The following is a 5,992-nucleotide window of genomic DNA, read 5'->3' as shown; positions in this document are numbered from 1 at the left end:
TTTAGCTACTCACTAAGTCACCAAACGTATTTGTCTCTTGGAAAGAGGAAAGAGTTTTACTCTCAGCAAGCCCATTACAACAAGAGGGATAAAAGTTCGTATCAAGACAACCAAGGATGAACGTACCGTCGACTATTATGACTATGGGGCCAAGCCTCACTCTTTCAAAGTGGAGGACTAGGTACTGAAGGAAATGCTATTATAAGAAGACATATACATTGCAAATGTTTTGACCCTCAACCGCTTGAGATCTTTTGTCACACAAGCCATTCAACAAATATTTAAAGAAGAGGGAATTCAGACAACTTCTTATGAGTCTTTTGCATTCCTAACACTGAAACACTTGGTCTACGCTGACCTACCTCTATACTCCAACTCAGAGCTTCAACATGCGTACTTTGACACAAAGTATGTGATACTATGTGTTACAACCAACATGGTTCACATGTCGAAAGCATGGATCCATTCATGCATAACAAAACATTCATAAGCATCACTCATGTTAATCAACATAAACATCATACATTCCAACACATTCATACATAAACATCATACATTCCAACACATCCATACATAAGCCAACTGTGCTTCGAAAGGGTTCAACACACTTTGTGTCATTCGACATTTGCTACAATGTGCCTCGACACCTTGCCCTTATTCTCACCAACTAGGTGATGAAGGAACTCACCTTCATGCCACTAACCAGGTGATGAAATGTACAACTCGCACTCTCCTTCATGCCACCAACCAGGTGATGAAATGTGAAGAAGGAACTCATCTTCGTGCCACCAACCGGGTGATGAAATGTGATGAAAGGTGATGAAGGAACTCACATTCGTACCACTAACCAAGTGATGAAAGCAACCCACCATTCATTCCACCAACCAGAAGACGAGTGGTACAACTTACACCTTGCCCTTATTCTCACCAATTAGGTGATGAAGGAACTCACCTTCATGCCACCAACTAGGTGATGAAATGTACAACTCGTACTCTCTTTCATGCCACCAACCAGGTGATGAAATGTACAACGATACTCTAATATTATTTGGCAACTTGCCACTCTTATCACTAACCAGGTGAAGAAGGAACTTACCTTCGTGCCACCAACCAAATGATGAAATGTACAACCCGTACTCTAATATTATTTGGCAACTTGCCACTCTTATCACCAACCAGATGAAGAAGGAACTCATCTTTATGCCACCAACCAGGTGATGAAATGTATAACCCGTACTCTCCTTCATGCCACCAACCAGGTGATGAAATGTACAGCCCGTACTCTAATAGTAATTGGCAACTTGCCACTCTTATCACCAATCAAGTGAAGAAGGAACTCATCTTTATGCCACCAACCAAGTGATGAAATATACAACCCGTACTCTCCTTCATGCCACTAACCAGGTGATGAAATGTGATGAAGGAGCTCACCTTCGTACCACCAACCAAGTGATGAAAGCAACCCACCATTCATTCCACCAACCAGAAGACGAGTGGTACAACTTGTACATGTAAACTCCCAGCATTCACAAATAGTCAAAAACTCTTAAGCTTTACAACTCAACTAGGGGAGCACTTATGCCTAACAAGAGTTATAGTCACCAACAAAGTCTTATTGCAAGCGAACAACAGCTTCAGTGCATGGTATACGAAGATTAAGCTCTTCAGCCCTCTTGCATCTGCTTTAGACATTTCTCCTTTGTAACAATGCAAACACTACAACTCATAGAAAGCTTCACACACTCTTGATCAAGACTATTCGAAGCAAATTCAATTTATATGGTTCATCCAAATCATCGACTACTACTAGGTGTGGCTTGCATCACAATCTCTTGCTCAACAGTGTGGAAGCAAAATTTGTATACGTTCTCTCCCACATTTTCAAATTTTTAGTTTTCCCAAAAAAAAAAAGGAAATTGGGAAATTCAACAAATTTCTAGTTTCCCAAAAAAATAAAAAAATAAAAAAAAAGGAAATTGGGAAATTCAATAAAGCTTCATCAATGGAGGACAACTACAAATTATCAAAATCTTCACACACTCTTGATCAAGATAGTGTGAAGCAAAACCAATTTATGGTGGAAATCAAAAGCTTCATCAATGGAGGACAACTACAATTCTCAAAAGCTTCACACACTCTTGATCAAGACAGTGTGAAGCAAAACCAATTTAAGGTGCTAACTAGAGCTTCATCAATGGAGGGTAACTACAATTCTCAAAAGCTTCACACACTCTTGATCAAGATAGTGTGAAGAAAAACCAATTTATGGTGCCAACAAAAGCTTCATCAATGGAGGGCAACTACAATTCTCAAAAGCTTCACATACTCTTGATCAAGACAGTGTGAAGCAAAACCAATTTATGGTGCCAACAAAAGCTTCAACACCAAAGCTTCACCTACAAAGTTTCAACACAAAAGCTTCAACTCCAAAGCTTCACCTACAAAAGCTTCACCTACAAAGCTTCAACACCAAAGCTTCACCTACAAAGCTTCACCTACAAAAGCTTCAACACCAAAGCTTCAACTCCAAAGCTTCACCTACAAAGCTTCAACACAAAAGCTTCACCTACAAAGCTTCAACTACAAATGCCAAAAGCTTCACACACTCTTGATCAAGATAGTGTGAAGCAAAATCAATTCATGATACCCAACAAAGCTTCAACCTCAAAACTTCACCTACAAAGCTTCAACACTAAAGCTTCACTTATAAAGCTTAATATATATATATATATATATATATATATATATATATTCGGAAATTCAAAAATTTGAAAATTTGGAAATTCGAAAAAAAAAATCAAAAAAAAAAAAGGCCTAGGCCTCATCTTCTTTGGGCCTAACAACTTTCATAACAAATATATATCAATGAGGAGTTTTGGGCTACCACTTAGAAAGGAAAATGGTGAAGTTTTGTTACTTTGGAAACTTGGCTACTAGCAAGACACCTCATTCGTCAACTTCCTCGACCGGAGACTTGGGGGACTCCTACCATATGCTACTACACCTCGGTACTTGGAAGGTTCACGACTACTCAGTGACTTGGATCTTTCAAGTCTCCAACCAAGAAGTTTTCCTCACTCGGGAAATTAAGGGAGCACTACCTCAACCTACATGCTTCACTCACAAAGCTTCAACATACAAGTTTTAACAAAAGAAAAATTCAAAGAACTTAGTGAAAAAGGCTTTAGTGTATTTAACACAATACGTTGAAATGAAGTAAAGCTTATTTATTGATATCTCCGATAAGTTACAAATATGTACATATACATGAATCAAAATAAACAAACAAGAGGGAGCCTTCACAAAGGTTGCTCAGGAGAAGTCTCAACAGTCGGCAGAGCCCCCATAAAAGAAGGCACCGGAGGGTGATCATTCAGAGCCTTAGTACTAGGCAGAACCTCAGAAGGAGGAGGCACCAGAGGTTGATCATTTGGAGTTTCATTACGCGGTACAACCTCAGAAGATGAAGGCAATAAATGCCTTTGGAACAAACCCACAAACCTATGATGATCAAGTAAAATCTGACCATCAGATTCCTGCAGCTGGTCAAGTTTCCTCTTCATGTTTGTAGCATAGTTATGTGCGAGCCTGTGCAACTGTTTATTCTCATGCTTAAGCCATCTAATCTCCTGTTTGAGACTTATCACTTCAGCCGCAAATTATTCAACTTAGCGGGGTCAAGCAAATAGGTGTTGGGCCATATTAAACATAGAACCTGTACACTGAACACTGAGAGCCAGAGAATCCTTAACAGCCAACTCATCAGACCGTTTGGAAAGTAGTCTGTTATATTTGGGAGTGAGAAGGTTCCTGGCCACCATCGCAGTGGTGATATCATTCTTCATCACAGAGTCCCCAACAGTAAGAGGACCAGTAGTGGATAAGAAGGATGGGCGCCATATGTTGTCTTGAGGAGGCATGACTGCCTTTTCACCAAAGTTCAAGTTAAAATGACAGTCGGATGGGCCAGACATTTTTAGAAATGATGAAGGAGAAATGAGATCCAATAAATCTCTGAAGTACAAAAACAAGGGGAAAATTCCTACAAGCAATAACTCTCTAAACGTACTTCTTGCACACAATTGGTTCCCCTATAAAAGAAAAGATAGCAGGGCCGTTTGTTTAAAAATCAAAGAGGCACCACTTTTCGGATTTCGAGAAGCTGATTTTCCTGAGTAAAATATGTCGACAATCCCCACACGCAACATCAGCTCCTCGAATACCACAGATAACTTTGCCAAAGATCTTTGACAAAGTTTAGACACATAAAGTTTGAAGGTCCAGCTACCCTACCATTACCCATAAGGGTAAATGACCATCACCACTGCTTGATAACTGGAAAGTCCCTATGGGTGTCAACCTCCGTGCTCCGTGGCAAGGCAGACTGGCAAAAATGCCCAACCTTTACTCACATCGAGAAAACACTCCCAACAGGATTACTTGCTCAAAAATCGAAGAGGCATCGCTCTCCGAATCTCGAGAGCCAGACTCACACCAGGATTGCTTTCTCAAAAATCAAAGAGGCACCGCTCTCCGAATCTCGAAAGCCAGACTCCCACCAGGATTGCTTTCTCAAAAATCGAAGAAGCACCGCTCTCCGAATCTCGAGAGCTAGACTCCCACCAGGATTGCTTTCTCAAAAATTGAAGAGGCATCGCTCTCCGAATCTCGAGAGCCAGACTCTCACCATGATTGTTTTCTCAAAAATCGAAGAGGCACCACTCTCCGAATCTCGAAAGCCAGACTCCCAACAGGATTGCAGGATTGCAGGATTGCTTTCTCAAAAATCGAAGAGGCACCATTTTTCGAATCTCGAGAGCTAGATCCCCGACATGATTGCTTGTTTGAGAGCCAGATTTCCTTGGATAAAGTTTGTCTGCAATCTTCATACGCAACATCAGCTTTCCAGATATCACAGACCATTTTTTCAAAGTGCTATGACAAAGTTAAAACACGTGAATCTTGCAGCTCCCACTACATTGCTATGATCGAGAAGGGTAAAGAAACAACATTACTACTCGTTGTTGGGACAATTCTTATATATGTCGACCTTCATCCTCCACAGCCAGGCAGACCTACAAATAAAAAAAAATGCTCAACTTTTCTTCACATCCGAGAGGGCATTCTCAGTAGAGTATCTCGAAATACTCAATTTCTTTTCCCCTCGATAATACCTCTGTAAACAAGCCACACCAGAGCAAGAGTATCTCATATTATCAGGGTTAAAAGAAAAAGTATCCCATATCATTCTTTCTCCTTGTCTTTTCCTTTGCCCTTGTTCTTTTCCTTTGCCCATATCATCAAGGTCGAACGCACTCTTGATTTGATGGACTTGTTTTGACCCTCAAATTCTTGAGTCGGCCTTATACTCTGGAGGAAACTAGAAAACCCTCCAGCCAAGTTCAAGAATAAGCCTGTGGAAAGTTATTTCTTCAAAAGCAAAAGTATCTTATATCATCACTTCTCATTTTTCTTCTCTTTATCCTTTTTTCTGCCTGCAAGATAGGGAGAATGAGAACAATCAGCCGGAACCCGAAATCAAACTTTTGATCTGTGACTGATTGCTGGGAGCTCTAATTGCTTACCTTGTATGTCACCTATTTTGGCAAATCTCCTAGCTCGACGACTTGAGGGACTCCTACTACATGGTTTGTATCGCGCTTGACCAAGCCTGAAACTACAAGTAAGCTTCAAGTGAAATTGATACATTACCTTGTGCATCTCCACCGGTTAAAGATACCACCCTTGGATGGAGGAAAAGTACTTCCAAAGAAGATGCCACATCTACCTATGAGACAGATAAGGCAAGTGAAAACGATACTACACTTTGGTACTTAGAAGTTTCGTGATCACTCAGCGACTTGGATCTTGCAAGTCCCCAACCTAGGAGATTCCCTCACTCGGGAACTGAGGGGAGCACTGTTTGTACCATACTTGACCAATCCCGAAACTATTGAGCACCGATCAACTTTATACCGTCAAGGATCCAGAA

The sequence above is a fragment of the Malus sylvestris genome, chromosome 5 (assembly GCF_916048215.2).
Source record: "Malus sylvestris chromosome 5, drMalSylv7.2, whole genome shotgun sequence".
NCBI classification, from domain to species: Eukaryota; Viridiplantae; Streptophyta; class Magnoliopsida; order Rosales; family Rosaceae; genus Malus; species Malus sylvestris.
This window is presented reverse-complemented; position numbering follows the sequence as displayed.